We start from the raw sequence: 17,843 nt of genomic DNA, 5'->3' as shown, positions 1-17,843 counted from the left end.
TGTAAAATAAGGGTATAAAAACCTCAGAAAGAAAATAGAGTCTCCTGGGTTATGCTGGCTGGTTCTGACTGGCATTATAAATTATAAGATGATGTTAATGGGGCATTTAATATTTTATTTATAATATAGTTTATATTATATATTTGTGATATATAATAAATGTAATAATATTTATTAATGAGCTAACAAGGAAGAGTTTACGCTCCACTCAGGTTCTAGAGCCTCAGTATTCTCGTGGATAGAATGTTTCCATGATCTCTGGATTCTAGTTAAGAAGCAGATAACCAATGAATAACAATCTAACGTGGGATAACAGTATGTTAGTATGTCATACATCAGTAAGTTCCAATAAGAATGATGAAACAGCCAGGTGTGGTGATGCACATCTTTAATTCTAGAACTCTGAGAAGCTGAGGCAGTAGAATTGCAAGTCTGAGCCCAGTATGGGTAACTCAGAGGTCCCATATCAAAAATAAAAGGTTCTTGGGGTGCTGAGGAAGGAGGATCACTGCATGTTCAAAGCTAGCCTGCACTACATAGTGAGATCCTGTCTCAAAAAAAAAATAAATAAATGAATAATAAGAAGGGCTGAAAATATAGATCAGTTCAAAGGTCTTGTGTTTAATCACCAGTCCCTCCCCTCAAAAAAAGAAAAAAAAAAGATTTAACAGAGTAAAAGAATCAAAAGTAACAAAAGCCTCATTTTGCAGATAAAGAGAGTGGAGATATTTCTCTGAAGATGTGACATTTGAGCAGACCTGATCGAAATAAGGGTTGAACAATGTGAGGCTGTGCTGGAAGACTATTCCAGGAAAAAGAAAGAGCAAGTGGGAATAACTGTGGTATGTTTAAGGAACACAAAAAAAACATGTATTCTCAGGGGGATAAGAATATGCTCGAGAGGTGGGCAGGAGCCAGATTGCACAAATCCTTACAAAGCCAGCTAAGGAGTGTGGATTTTATTCTTGTTTTGAACAGGAGAAACAGGACCTGATTTGTGTTTTTAAAGATCAATCGCACCGTTTTATGAATACCTGCCGACCATGGAGAGGCGAGACAGCAAGCAGGCCAGGTGAGGAATATGTAATGAAGGCTTGGACAAGGAAGCAAAGGCAGTGGAGAAGGGCCATCAGAATCTGGAAACACTCTAAGGTACAACTGACGGACTGAGTGTGTAGAGTGTAAATAAATGAGTGGAGTAAAAAACAATCTTAGATTTTTAGCTTGAACAAAGAGTTGAAAAACGGTGCCCTGAGATAAGGAACTCAAAGAGAAGGAGACGGAGGGTTTGGTAATAGACATCATGACACTTCTTCCCCAGTCATATTTAATTTAATTTGCTTGCTAAATGTCTAAGTGAAGATTGCAAAGAACACTAGGATAAGAAAGTAAGGAAGGTGCAATCAGTCAGGACTTCTCCAAAGAAGAGTGGACTTCTAACTGAACTTTGTACCTCTTTTAACTGAAGAATCATCTATCAATTCTAGTAATTTTTGCAAAGAAGTAGATTTTAAATGATATTAGTGAAGCTTAAATTTTTGGGTCTTTCAGTTGCATGGATGATTTGTAAACCCATGGGAATGGACATAATATTGTGTTCAAATGGTCATATCTATCATACATTTTCAAAACAAAATATTTTATTTTATTTTTTTCCCCATTAACTTTATTGGTACATTTTAGGTATAAAATACAGTTACATTCATCATTGGGATCTTGTACCATTACATGAGTCTCTTATTTGTTTTCTTATTTGTTTTCCCCTTCTCTTGCCCTCCCTTTCACTCCCTCCACCCTTCCCTATTTGCAAAGACCTTGTTTCCATTTTTTTCCTCTTCTCATATTTTTTCCTTTCCCATTTTTTCCCTTCCCCTACCCCTCCCAATTCACCTGCTCTTTTAGACCTTTTCTTCCTGTTACACAATATCAGTTATACATTTTTTAAATTACAACATTAAGATCTAGGAGACATTACCACAGATTTTACAGAATTTAAAAGGATATAGAAAGCATATTTCAAAAATCTGTTTTGAAATAAATTTGACAACTTCTAAGAAGTATCTTGGAAGACAGATTAATGAAACTAACTCTGGAGGAAATATAAAATTAGAACAGCACCTATTAAAGAAAGTATATTCCTAGCTTGAAGACTTACCTATATGACAACAGCAGGCTCGTATACATTTTAACTGATAAATTATATCAAACAATTAAAGCAGAAAAAAGAAGGAACACTTCTCCCCTCATTTTAGGAACACAACATTGTGCTAATCCTAAAACTGGATAAAGATAATAGAAGAAAAAAGTATGAACATAGATAGAAATTTGTTTAACAAAACAAACTATTAGAAGTCAGATCTGGCAGGATGTAGAAAGTGGTTTTGTTATAGGGATGGCAGTGTTGGTTCAGCATTGGAAGATCCACCCCCAAAAGTCATCATTTTAACAGAGGAAAGGAAAAAGCCATACGATCCTGTCACCAGTTGGAGAAAAAGTATTGGACTAAATTCTACAGCTGTTCATGGTAAAAGCTATCAGGAGACTAGAAGTAGAACAGAACCTTCTCAACAGATTAAAGACATGTACTCCATACTTCCAGAGAGAACACCTTATATGAATGGAGGAGATACAATGCTTTCTCCTTAAGGTGGGGAACATGGGCAGATATGCTTACTCTTTATCTGTCCATTAAACTTTGAAACCTAGTCTCCACCAAAATAGTCTGGCAATAAAATGACACAACTAGGATAGGATTGGCACAGCAGAAGCAAAATCTTTATATATAGATGAAATGATCATCTACAGAGAAAATACTAAGAAATCTCTAGGAGCCCCTAGAACTTGTACTTGAATTTAGCAGGATTAGAAAACACAAGGTATATATAAAAATTCAGGTCTGTTTATACTTGCTATAAACGAAGAACTGGATATTGAAATGTAAAAGTCATGTAGGAGTACAAAGGACCTAGAAAAGTTAAAAACAAAAACAAAAACAAAAACAGTGTTGGAAGACATTTAGTACCTAATTTTAAGACTTCTTCTAAAGCTACAGTAATCAAGGCAGTGTTGGTGTAAGGAAAGACATATAGATCATTTGAATAAAACAGAGAATCCAGAAAAAGAACCACACATATATGGTCCACTGACTTTTGAAAGATTACTTAACATTAGCATTTTATAGAATATAAACTCAATTCAAGAGCCGAGGAAGAGATAGTGTCTTGAGTAAAAAGCACTAGAACACCTGGTATCCATATATAAAAAATTCACCTCAACCCTTTTTTTCCATACATGAAAATAACTTGAAGGGATCTATGAACCTAAATAAGAAAGCCTAAAAGTATGAAACTTTAAGAAGAAATTATAAGGGAAAATATTTATGAATTCAGGGTAGGGAAGAACTACCTAGGATACAAAAGACATGATGTATAAAAGAAAAAAATTGATAAATGAGATTCCATCAAAATTTAGAACTTTAAATGACATCATTAAAATGAAAAGTAGTCCTTAAACAGACCATATTTACAATGCATATAACCTATGACCAGAATATATAAAGAACTCTTACAGCTCATTAGTAGACAACCCAATTAAAATGTAGACATAAGAAGATGATAAATAGCCAGTATAGCACAAGGAATGGTGTGCAACTCTAGAATCAGAAAAATACTAATCAGTACAATAATAAGATTGAATTATACACTCATTAAGGAGATGAAGTTCAAAGTTTTAAAAGCCTTGTCATGACTTTTTCTTTTTGTTGGATTCTCCCCCTTTGCATTTAATTTGTCACACCCAATGGATTCATTCTGCTGGGTTTCCTGGGGTTGTGATCCTCATTGTCTTTTCCTAGGGTATTGTCTGAATTTTTTTGGAGTGCCAGTTTGGTATTCATGAAGTTCCTGAGGTGCTCTTTATCATGAAAGTATCTTATTTCTCCATCAATCAAAGTCTGTTTTTGAGGCTTGTTTATGTGTTTTCTCATTTCCATGGGGCGGGGGGGGGGCTTCTGGCACCCACACAGCTCATCTTCTCTGCCCTAGGAGCCTGGGATGGCAGCAGGGGAGCTTCCTTCTGGGTGCTGGGACTGGCTGAGCTTCTCTGCCCTAGGAGCTGGGATGGAGGCGAGGCGCTTCCTTCCGGGTGCTGGGACTGGCTGAGCTTCTCTCCAAAACAAAATATTTTAATCATGGGTAGTTGAGACTCTTGCCCATTCCTACCCCATCTTTTTTTCTTTTATACTTCTTTAGTGTTACCCCTGGAGACACCATAGTCATTTTGGAGATGTGATATAGGGTAATCTGACACTTAATCTGGATTCAACAGGATATATTTTTGTGTTTTCCAGTCACTCTTGGGCATACGTATAGTCATGCTCAGTGTAGTCATAGTTCCCAAATAATGCCCCATTGCCTGCCATGGCTATTTAATTAATGTCATATCATAACAATGCAGGATTCAACTAAAATCTGTAATGCATTACTATTGTGAAAACATTGATGACAGTTCACAGAAAATTTGAAATATTATAAATAATTTTCAGATCTCACAAATTGAATCTGCTCCTTGGCTATTACATAGTACCCCAGTTATCTCTATTCTTTTATTCTGGGACCCCACTTACACATACATTAGAACTTCCTAATAATTCTTAATGTCTCCTTCATGTTTTCATCTCTTTGTCTTTTTGTGCCATGGTATATTTTAATTCATATTTTTCTCTTTACCTATGTCTAATCTTTTAGCCTAACCATGGGATTTTTAATTTCATCTCTTAAAAGCTTTTATTTATATCTTTCTATTTGTCTCAGATTTCCTGGCCATCCTTATAGAGTCTTATAACTCTTTCTATCTATCTTTCTTTCTTTCTTTCTTTCTTTCTTTCTTTCTTTCTTTCTTTCTTTCCTTCCTTCCTTCCCTCCTTTCTCTCTTTCTTCTTTCTTTCTTTCTTTCTTTCTTTCTTTCTTTCTTTCTTTCTTTCTTTCTTTCTTTCTTTCTTTCTTTCTTTCTTTCTTTCTTACCGGGGATAGAACTCTGGTCCTTGAGCTTGCACAGCAGGCGGCAAAATCACTGAGCTAAATCCCCAGCCCACTCTCATTTTTTGTGACTCCACTTTATCATTCACATATTTCATGCATAGTTTATATTTTATTTTACGTGTGATCATTTCTCTATTTGATACTTGTCCGTGTCTATATCTGGCATGTTGTTTCTTTTGGCTGCCTCTCATGGTGGGTTTCATTTCATATTTTGTGATCTTTGATCTTAGGCTGACATTTAGTTGCTTTTAAAGAGTGAGACTCCGAAGGGCCTAACCTGGAGATGTTTTCTTCCAAGTAAATTTTTCTTTGTCTCCTCTAGGATCCAAAGGTAATGTCAATCAGAGAGTTCTTTAGTTCCTTCCAAGAATCTTGGTTCAACATCAGAGTAACAGTTTATCCTCTGTGTTAATCTACATTCTCTTTGGGCTTTCAGCTTAGTTGGTGTGTTTGCATATTGTGTTATTGGCCTCTGGAATTTTCAGGTAGATGCTGCAAGTCCAAGGATACTTCATGAAATCTTTTTCGGTCCAAGGTCTGATTGTACTAGAATAGAAGGGCCCTTTACAGTGCACCACAGCATATCCTGTAGGAGCCTTCTGGAAGAATGATTTTTGCTTTACCCTGTGTTAAGTGGCATCTTATAACTGAGGAGGCATATTTTTTCTTTTCTAAGAGATACTTGTTAATACATTATAAAAATATATAATCAAAGCCCGATGAAACTGAAGAGAAAGTATTTTTTCAATCCTCTAATGCTTTTAATCCCTTAACATCCTAATATAATTTGTTTGACCACAAATTCATCAAAGTATTGCTTAGATGAACTAGTATTACCAAAGAATATTCATTCTGCAAAAATAGCAAAAAGATATGTGTAATTTTAAATGTTGGAGAATATTCCAAATGGTTAGCAATTTGGACATTTTTCGTAGAGAACTACTTCATATAAGCTATTCATTTCAGTATCATTTGTCCAAAATTAGTTCTTCATTTAATGGATTTCTACAGTCTTAAAAAATTGTAATTAAGAGTCAGGAATTCTCTAGCCACATATTCTTAGAAGAATGTTATTTTGATTGCAACTTAAATGAAATAGTTTTATGAAAAGGTGAATATTTAAAATGAATTTAATGTATAGAAAAAATAATGGGGAAATATGAAAGGTACAGTTGTCCAAAACTTTTGAATGGATGATATCTACTTGTGTCTAAGAGTTATAGTCTTCTGAATGAAATATGTAAGGTGCAATATTCACAACTAATTCCCCTGGATATGTCATTAGCCCTAACAAGCAATTAGCACAGCATTCTTACATGTGTCTATGTGTATATTTTTGTAATTATCACACACTATGCTCAAGTACAGTCTTCAAGGACAATATGAATAAATGGATCATAAGAAAGTGTCCTTTTTCCCATCCTCCCTAAAAAAGGTTTATAGCAACCCTGCCTTTCTTAGAAGTTACTTTACATTAAAACTTCTTGGGCTGGGGATTTAGCTCAGTGGTGCTGCCACCTGCCCCACAAGTGCAAGGACCTGAGTTCAATCCCTGGCACCAAAACAAAGCAAAACCAAAAAAATTCTCAAAGTCGATCTAAAACTTATGCACTGAAAAGTTAAAAACAAATGTGCTATAACCAAAATATGAGACCAGCTTTATGTCTTCAACTACCTTATCAGAACTTTATTTCAAGAATTTATTTCTATTATTTGGGATATGAAGTTAACTATTTCTTTTCCCTTTTAACAAATGTGTAACTTTCTACACTAAAGTTAACATATTAAAATTTCTTTAATGAATGTATCAACAAACTTTAAATATTATATAAAATTATAATGGGTATTTCTTCTCAAAACTGATCCTCTATAAAAAATTAATCAAAAGGTAAGTTAGGAAAGATTCAAGTGGAAAACGTAATTTCATAAAGATGATGTGTAGTTTCAATTATTTTCAATGACAATATTCAATACAAGTGAGAAGACGGCCAGGCCGGGGATTTAGCTCAGTGGAACACGAGGTCCTGAGTTCAATCCCTGGTACCACAAAAAAAACACCAAAAACTCATGGCCTAGACAGTCTTCAGTGCCATAAAGAGTGCATGTTGGCACAAGTATGTGAGAGCACAATTGTGCTTATGTTCCCAAAGCATCAATGTTTACATTCCTTTGAATGAGTAAATTTGTTTCTAGAACAATGGTGTCTTTAAGCAATAATGTTAATCATGCTTTTAATTTTTTATTGATACCTCTGTGTATTCTTTCCAATTTTTCTCTGGGTATCATAAATTATATTTTTAATAAGTCATACATTCATTCATAGACTGTCCTTGAGTAGACTAAAAGTCATATTATAGACAGAACACCCATATCAACCTGACCATTTTCCTTCAAAATACTGAGCAGGCATCTAGATGATTTCCAAAGCAGTGTCCCTCAGTGTTATCAATAAATTTTCTATTATTAAAATTCACTTTTTTAAAACAGAAATAACATGGTCATAACATAGAGTTCTGAGCTGATGAGCTTCTTGTGTGTCTTCTAATTTTAAAAATAATCCCTATCTTTAGTATTTTTTCATAAATTACAAAGAAGCTGCTGTGAATAGATCAGCCCACTGAAGTTAAAACAATCTACATTTTCATAACTGATGCATAAAATTTACCAGTTCTACATCAACATTTATTAGATACTTCTAATAAACGAAGTATGTAAAGATAAAATAATGAAGTTTGTCAAACTTGATGAAGAAAAGTTGGAGCAAGAATAAACATAAAAATATTCTGAAGTACAACTGATATGAGATAAAGTAAATGAATGTTTAAATGATATGCAAATATAGTGAAAGTGGCAAATTAAATATTGGAAAAACTCACCATTATATCTGTAGATAGGGTTAATACTGCTCTAGCAAGGATCCAGAGTCCTTACCAGGACTGACTTTCTTTTATTTATTTATTTATTTATTTTGGTACTGGGGATGGAACTCGAGACCTTGTGCTTGCGTGGCAGGCACTGGAACCGCTGAGCTAAATCCCCAGCCCAGCCAGGACTTTCTTAAGGAGCCTAGAGATCACCAATCTTCCCTCCTACTGTTGTTTCTTACTCTGTGCTATTTCTTATACTGTATTTCAGCCATAATAAATCATTACAGTAATCAGTTTTCAAATTTCCAAAACCTTTCATGGCTCTGTAACTTTGTCACAATTTCTCCTTCTCAAGGTCTCATTCCTCCTTTTTTGTGTATGAAGAATTTTCACTATGCTTATTGCTTAATAATCTCTTTTTCTCCTTCCTCTCTCATTCTTTCCCCCCTCCCTGCTAGACTCTGTATATGTGTCATGCATCCAAAGCAATATATATATTAAACAACATACTATTATATTTATTTACATGTACATCTCCTTCTACTAGTTAGAAAGCACATCTGGTACATTTCCCTATTTTAGTACCCAACACAGAGCATGACACAAACTGTGGTCAATGAATTATTACTGGGGCCACTCCTCCCTTATTTAATCTCTAAGAACCTTATGTGATGATTTGATTATATACTTTTTAACAATATAGGCTTTTAAAAATATATACAACAATAAATATATTAATAATTTATTTGTATCTCACTCATCCAAATACAGGTTAAGCATCCCTGACGTGAAAATCTGAACTGCTTCAAAATCTGTAACTTTGTGAGTGCTGACATGACAAATCCACATCTGACCTCTTGACAGGCTACAGTCACAATGCAGGTACCCTAAAAATACTATACAAAATTATCTTTAGGCTGTATCCATAAGGGAAGTATGAGAAATAAATGAATTTCCTCTTTAAATTTAGGCCCCATCCTCAAGATAACTCATTGTATATGTGCAAATATTCCAAAATCTGAAATCTGAAATACTTCTGATCCCAAGCAATTAGAATGAAGGTCACAATCTACATTAGATATTTTTCAATAATAGTATTTAATATTATTATTTATTTTTTGCTTTAGTTTGAATTTATGTCATCTCAAAGAGTGTAGTTCACATAACAAAGAACAAAACTGTCAAGTAAATATGGATAAATGTTTAAGTTTGAAAACTGTAGAATATATTCTTTGCTCTATGTTTAAGTGATAAAAGATCTTTGAGTTTTCAAAAGATACAAGAGGATACCTTTCAACATACATTTGGGTAATCAGTCAAATATATCAATAAATTTCAGCAACCTCAGGAAGAGAATGTATTCTTGTGGCTTAAAATTACCTAACCAAATAATAAACTTATTTTTTATTATGGAGACTGATATATTTTCTGCAAAATGACTGGTAATTTTATAAAATGATGTTCTCTTTTGTTCTATTAATAAGAGAAATATTTCATACTTCAAGATCTCCAATTTCCTTTGAATCACAATCTTGGATTTATTATTATCAAGTAGATGTAGTCCCTCAATCATAGCCTTATTTAGAAAATGTAAACCTCCTGTCTTCCCATGGGGACTTAATAATATTGAAAAATATTGTATTAAGCATTTCTTCATATTGCGTCCAGAAATAAGAGGGAAGTTCTAGAAAGATAAGGAAGATAAATTTGTTATTTTCCTCAGTTTTATAATAATGTGCAATTTATGAAACCTTGTAATTATTTCCAAAATTTATAACTCTCTGGTGTCAGCTACTATAAACATGCTGAATATTTATTCAATTAAAATAAGTTTAACATAAATTACTTTGAGAATTTTTAACAGGTCTTCATACCCCTTGAGATCATTAGAAATGTGCGAAGATATCGTAAAATCATTTCAGAGTTGAACCTAAAATACACATCAGACACCTTAAGCATAATCAATTGTAAATATATAAGAATATATCTTTACCATTACTTTAACTTTAAAGGATGACATTCAATTGTCCAATTCTGATTTATGTCCACTTTTACCTCACACATTTTGAGGCAATACTGTTTCATGCTTACAAACTGAGAAATGTTTTAACCTGTTAAAACCTGTTTAACAGGTTTAACCTTATGTTGAGTTGAAAGTTACAATTGCATACACTATTACATATAATACTTTTTCTTAATATCTAGCTTCTCTGGTATTAATATACCTATGCCAGATTATTTTTTATTAATGTATAACTTTATTATTGTTTACTAAACACACACATATACAAAAAATAAAATTATTCAAAGAAAAACAATGCAAGGGAAAAAAACTATAATAATATTCAAATGTAATAGAACTGAACCAAACCCAAACTGAAAAGTACTTAAACATTTTTCCATATAATTTTTTAAAAATCTTAAGTATTAACAAAAAATCAGAAGATGTGATTTGTTTTAGAAAGATTTTCAAAACTAATATTGAACAAATAGTGGTCTGGAGAAAAAATTCTAATTAACTAGTAGACTCCACATAGGTCAAATTTTTTTAAATTTAAATTTCAATACAGTCATGTCACACGTGATGGAAATATAATCTGAGAAATATGTTATCAGGCAATTTCATCCATGTGTATCGCAAAGTACCACACAGAGTGCCAACTTCTAAGTGCAAACTGAAAAGGTACACATTAATCACCTGTGATGGCCCCTTGATATTATCCAAATACACAGTTAAACCCAAGATACATGAGGCTACCACTGGCATAGCAGCACACTGTTTTACAGTAAACTCTTTTATATAAGTAGGATTATGCTCTAAAGGATGAAAAACACAGCATGGTATGACAAGTACCTAAAACAATAAAAGTCATTTATCACACTATCGAGTACTGTGTACTGTACATAGTTGTATGTGCTTCTTCTGGAAACACACCCTTCTCTCCTTTGATCTCAGTGACTCTTCCTTCCCAACCCACTGATGAGCTCCAGCCTAGTCTCTATCTACATCTCTTCCTAGAGTTTTAAACACAAGCTATATATGGATTCTTTCCAGATTCTAGCCTGTAACCTGATCTCTTCCCTTTGGTAAGGGGAGAGGTTATGGTAAAGATAATTTGAATAATAAAAATAATAAAAACCTGATCTATTTGTCAGTATAGCCAAACCAGTTGGAAACTACAGATTTTTTCAAAACCACAGATTACTTATAAAACTAATCCACCTATTAGGTTTATAAGAAATCTCTCTATATAGTGAGAAATTGATATCATGTAGAATTCATTTTTAGACCAAAATGCAATTAATTTATAAAATAAGTAAAAAAATGTTCTCCATATTAGTAATCTAAACAAAAAAATACACCTAAATTCTAAACAATTTGTGGGAAGAATTAATGCAAAGTGTGAAAATTTGAAGTCGATTTCAGCAAATGTACTATATTAGAAATTTGTAGGACTCTGTTATATTATGTTCTTAGTGAGACATATTTAACTCTTTATATACAATACTCCATATATTTCTAGGAAATAAGGTAGAAAAACTGAGTTAAACTAGAAAGCAAAGATTAAATGCACAATTTCATGAATTAAACTATAAAAAGTGAAGATCAATACCAAAAAACAGATAACAAAAACAAAAAAAACCCTAGAAGCTAGTAAAAACTGGCAAAATTTATTACAAACAAAAACAAAGTATACATAACTAGTGCTAATGTTGAAAATAAGGACACAATTAGAATAAATGAAGGGGTTATGTGAAGATAAAATTTTAAAAGTAACATGTCTTTGACTAGATTCTTCTGTGCTATTTATTCTGAATCTATGCTCATTTTGAAACTAAAAAACTGAAGAACTAAATCAATGTCCATGATAAAACACCATAGAAGCCTTTTGTATAACAAATTAGCATTGCATTGTGATATACCTTCAAAAGTTGTGTACTTCAATGCCCTGCCGAGGTCCTGAGTTGCGTGGGGGATGCCGAGTCACCCTGCTGCAGATGGACAGGTCTGCCCACGCCCTGCCAAGGTCCTGGCTCAAAGAGAGCATGCCCAGTCAGCCCTCTGCAGACAGGCAGGTCTGTGCACGCCCTACTGAGGTCCTGAGTCAGGCAGAAGATGCCTAATCACCCCGCTGCAGACAGGCAGCCACCTGGTTCCACACTACAAAGACGCAAAGGACACCAGACCACCAGACCAAGGTACTGAGTCCCAATGTTCCCGGCTCAGAGGTAGGGGCTTCTGAGCCATTGTCCCACTGCTCCTGGTCCAGAAGAAGGGGCTTCCCGGACACCATCCCTCCCACTGCTCCCAGCCCAGAGGAAAGGGCTTTTGGGCCACCTTCTGTCCCACTGCTCTTGGCCCAGAGGAAGGGGCTTCAGGGCCACCATCCCTCCCACTGCTCCCGGCCCAGAGGGAGGGGCTTCTGAGCCACCATCGCACTGCTCCTGGTCCAGAGGAAGGAGCTTCCCGGCCACCATCCCTCCCACTGCTCCCAGCCCACAGGAAAGGGCTTTTGGGCCACCATCCCTACTGCTGCTCCTGGCCCCTGTCCCACCTCACCCAGCTCAGAGGAGGTAATCCATGCAGGCACTAAGAGCTCCCCACCCCAGGTGAAATGAGAAAACAAGTAAATAAGTCTCAAAACCAGACTTCCAGATCACCTAGAGCAACCCTAAAGGGAAATGAGATGGAACACTCTGATACTCAACCACCTGGACCCACTGAACTGCCAACAAAAGGGGATCTAGAAAAAAATGAAATCAGAAATAATTTCTCAGATAACAGGAGAAATTGTGCCCTTACTGCAAGACATGATTAATAAATCTAGAGAGGAGCTCAGGAACATGATGGAATACCAACATAAGAAACAAATGGAATCTATAAAACAGATGCAAATAGATTTCCAGGACATGAAAAACTCCATTGAAAGTCTACACAGCAGAATGAGCCAATGTGAGGACAGAATTTCAGATATAGAAGATAACATTGCAATTAGTGACCAGGAAAAGAAAAATTGCTTCAAAATTATAAGGGAACATGAAAAATCAATCCAGCAGCTGCTAGATGATGCAAAGAAGAATAACATAAGACTGATTGGGCTCAATGAAGAAACAGGAGAGAATGGAGATGACATAAAAGATCTCTTCACACAAATAATGGCAGAAAACTTCTGAAGCAGGAGAAAAGAGCTTGACATACAGATAAGTGAGGCACATAGGGCTCCAAATAGCCTCGATCAAAAAAAAATCTACACATAGGTATATAATTGTTAAGATTCCAGAAACACAACAGAAGAACAAAGTTCTCCAAGCAGTCAGAGAAAAGAAACAAATCACATACAAAGGAAAGCCCATCAGAATCACATCAGACTTCTCAATACAAACCATCAAGGCAAGAAGAGCTTGGAGTGACATATTGCAAGTTCCAAAAGAAAACAGCCTCCAACCCAGATTGATGTACCTTGCAAAACTATCTTTCAAAATCGATGGAGAAATAAGATACTTTCATGACAAAGAGCACCTTAGGAACTTCATGAATACCAAACCAGCACTCCAAAGAATTTTACACAATATCCTAGGAACAGAAACGAGGATCACAACCCCAGGAAGCAAAGCAGAATGAAGCCATCTGGCATAACAAGAAATTAAATGGAAAGGGGGAGAACCCAACAAAAAGAAAACGTCATGGCAATAACAAGTCAATACATTTCAATTATAACCTTCAATGTTAGTGGTCTCAATTCACCAATCAAAAGAAATAGACTGGCAGAATGGGTCAAGAAGCAAAATCCAACAATATGCTGAATACAAGAAACACACTTAATTCAAAAGGAAACTCATAGACTGAAAGTTAAAGGGTGGAAAACAATACTCCATGTGACAGGAACCCCCCCAAAAGCAGGAATAGCTATCTTCTTTGCAGATCAAGTAGATTTCAAACCAACACTGATTAAAAGAGATGAAGAAGGACACTACATCCTTGTAAAGGGAACAATCCAAGAGGAAGAGATGACAGTCATAAATATCTATGCACCAAACACTATAAAATAAATACTAGCAGACATGAAAAGTCATATATGCACTAATACAATTGTAGTGGGGGACACCAACACCCCACTCTCACAAATACATAGATCAACTAGACAGAAAATAAGTAATGAAATACTAGAACTCATTCGAACTCCTAAACAAATGAACTTTACAGATGTTTACAGAGTCTTCCACCTCACAAAATCAGAATACACATTCTTCTCAGCTGCACATGGGTCATTCTCAAAAATAGACCACATACTCACACATAGAACATGTTTAAGTAAGTGCAAAGGAATTGAAGTTATCCCCTGTACATTATCAGACCATAGTGCAATGAACTTGGGGATCCATAGCAAAAGAAACTGGAAAAATTTCATAAACATGTGGAAATTGAACAACACACTTCTGAATAACCAATGGGTCACAGAGGAAATTAAAGAAGAAATCAGTCAGTTCCTTCAATTAAATGACAATGACAATACAACATATCGGAATCTATGGGAAACAATGAAAGCAGTCTTACGAGGGAAATTCATAGCAAGGAGTACGCATATTAGGAAAACAGAACGAGCCCAATTAAACAACCTGATGCTGAACCTCAAGCTACTACAAAAAGAAGAACAGGACAACCTCAGAGCTCATACAAGGGAGGAAATTATAAAGATCAGAGGAGAAATCAATGCAATGGAGACTAAGAGAACGATACAAAAAATCAAAGAAGACAAGAGTTGGTTCTTTGAAAGAATCAACAAAATTGATAAACTCTTAGCCAACCTTGTCAGAAAAAGGAAAGAAAAGGCCCAAATCCATGCAATTAGGAATGAAAAGGGTGAAATTACAACAGACCCAGAAGAAATCCCGAGGATCATCAATACCTACTTCCAGAACCTATATGCTAATAAGATGGACAACACAGAAGAAATGGACAGATTCCTAGATACACATAAATTACCAAAGTTGAATGAAGAAGACCTAAAAATTCTGAACAACCCAATATCAACCAATGAAATTGGAAATGTAATTAAAAACTTATGAACCATGAAAAGCCTGGGCCCTGATGGCTTCACTGCTGAATTCTACAAGACATTTAGAGAGGAACTGCTGCCACTACTGTTTAAACTCTTCAATGAAATTGAAAGGGAAGCAATACTCCCAAATTCATTCCTGGAAGCAAGCCTCACCTTGATCCCCAAAGCAGAGAAAGACCCAACTGAAAAAGAGAACTATAGGCTAATCTCACTAATGAACATAGATGCAAAAATCCTTAATAAGATACTGGCAAACAGAATGCAGAAGATCATCAAGAAGATCATACACCCTGATCAAGTGGGATTCATCCCAGGGATGCAGGGATGGTTCAATATATGCAAATCAAACAATGCAATACACTATATCAATAGAGCGAAGGACAAAAACCATATGATTATCTCCATAGATGCAGAAAAAGCATTTGACAAAATCCAACATGCATTTATGATAAAAACCCTACAAAAATTGGAATAGATGGTCTCTACCTCAAACTGATAAAAGCCATCTATGAAAAACCAACAGCCAATATCATACTAAATGGTCAAAAACTGAAATGCTTCACACTAAAATCAGGAACAAGACAAAGATGGCCACTATCACCACTCTTCTTCAATATAGTTCTGGAAACATTAGCCACAGCAATTAGACAAGAGAAAGAAATACAAGGAATAAAGATAGGAAATGAAGAAGTCAAATTGTCATTATTTGCAGATGACATGATACTCTATATAGAAGACCCCAAGAACTCCACCAAAAGTCTTTTAGACTTAATAACCAAATTCAGTCAAGTAGCTGGTTACAAGGTCAACACACAAAAATCAATAGCTTTCCTCTACACCAATGACAGCCTCACTGAGAGAGAAATAGGGCAAAATAATTCCTTTCACAATAGCATCCAAAATACTGAAATACCTAGGAATCATCCTAATGAAAGAAATCAAAGACCTCTTCTCTGAAAACTATGGCACTCTGAAGAGAGAGATTGAAGATGATATCAGAAAATGGACAGACATCCCCTGCTCCTAGGTAGGAAGGATTAGTAGAGTGAAAATGGCCATACTTCCAAAATTGCTATATAGATTTAATCCAATTCCATTTGAGATCCCAGCAACATACTTCATGGACCTTGAGAAAACAATCCAAAAATTCATTTGGAACAAGAAGAGACCCAGAATAGCAAAAGCAATTCTAGGTAACAGAGACATGGCAGGGTGTATCACAATCTCTAACCTGCAACTATACTACAAAGCTACTGTGATAAAAACAGCATGGTACTGGCAAAGAAACAGACCTGAGGACCAGTGGAGCAGGTTAGAAGATGCAGAAACAATGCCAGACACACTCAGCCATCTCATCTTCCATAAAGGAGCCAAACACCCTCACTGGAGGAAAGATAGCCTCTTTAATAAATGGTGCTGGAAAAATTGGGCTTCAACTTGCCAAAGATTAAAACTAGACCTATATCGCTCACCATGCACTAAACTAAAATCAAAATGGATTAATGATCTAAATATTAAAATAGAAACTCTGAACCAGTTGGAAGAGAGGTTAGGTAGAACCCTTGAAGACATCAGTGTAGGAAAAGATTTTATGAACAAAATCTCAGTTGCCCGTGAACTAGCACAAACAATCAACAAGTGGGATCTCTTCTTATTAAAAGGATTCTGCACAGCAAGAGAAACCACCAGCAGTGTGAAGAGACAACCCACAGTGTGGGAAAAAATCTTCACCTGCTCTTCCTCAGACAAAGGTCTACTATCTTGAATCTAGAAAGAACTTAAAAAGATCAGACCTCCCAAATTTAAAGACCCAATCCAAAAATGGGCATCTGAAATGAACAGACATTTCTCAGACAAAGAAGTAGAAATAGCAAATAAATAAATGAAACAGTGTTCAACATCACTGGTCATTCAAGAGATGCAAATGAAAACAACACTGAGATTCCACCTCACTCCAGAAAGAATGGCTGCTATCATGAAATCAACCAATAAAAAATGCTGGCAGGGCTGTGGGGAAAGAGGAACTCTGCTCCACTGCTGGTGGAAGTGTAGACTGGTGCAAGCACTGTGGAAATCATTATGGAGATACCTTAAAGAACTAGGACTGGAAGTCCCATTTGACCCCGCTATTCCAATGCTGGGGATTTTCCCCAAAGAATTAAAAGAATCATACCACAGTGATATACGTGGACCCATGTTCACAGCAGCACAGTCTGTAATAGCTAAAAGTTGGAAACAGCCCAAATGCCCATCAACTGGAGACTGGATAAAGAAAATGTGGGGTTTTTTATAAAATGGAGTACTACTCAGCCATAAAAAATGAGAAATTAGAGACATTTATAGCTAAGTGGATGCACATTGAGGCAATACTCTTAAGTGAAATAAATAGGACACACATGTATAAATACCAAATAGTTTCTCTGGTGTGAGTAACTGAAAGTGTAAATATGGACTAAATATATAATAGGTAATGTGAGATAGGAAGAAAAGGGTCAAAGGGGAAGGAAGTGGGAAGGCTAGGGTAAAAGATAGAAGGGAATGGGATTAATATGAGAAAATGGAAAAATACAAACAAAATCTTTGTAAATAGGAATGGAGGGGTTGAAGGGAGGGCTGGGCAAGGGTGAAAAATAAGAACCAAGAGAGACTATGTAAAGGTGCAAATTTCCAATGATGAATGTCATTAGATTGTATACCTAAAATGTACCAATGATTAGAATGAATATTTGATAACGAAAACATTCGTACTGCCCTTGATATAAATTTCAGTGTTGTCTGCATCATACCAGATTGCATTTTAAATTAAGAACTATTCTCTATTTTATAAAAATTTGCAATCCAGAATGCCAAATAATAATAATACAAATTAGTATATG

The 17,843-nt window shown here is 35.3% G+C and overlaps 1 long non-coding RNA gene across 1 annotated transcript; it reads left to right on the top strand.

Moving 5' to 3' along the window:
* Positions 1 to 581: 581 nt before the first annotated feature.
* On the top strand, positions 582 to 8,788 carry LOC110345408 (uncharacterized). The gene is made up of 3 exons (XR_002388722.2): positions 582 to 842; positions 979 to 1,072; positions 8,678 to 8,788. It is a non-coding gene; the product is annotated as an uncharacterized LOC110345408 (long non-coding RNA).
* Positions 8,789 to 17,843: the final 9,055 nt, after the last annotated feature.

This window comes from Heterocephalus glaber, unplaced genomic scaffold (genome assembly GCF_053883595.1).
Source record: "Heterocephalus glaber isolate CG9 unplaced genomic scaffold, H.glaber_assembly_v1.0 deba00001481, whole genome shotgun sequence".
Classification (NCBI taxonomy): Eukaryota; Metazoa; Chordata; class Mammalia; order Rodentia; family Bathyergidae; genus Heterocephalus; species Heterocephalus glaber.
This window is presented reverse-complemented; position numbering and strand designations above follow the sequence as displayed.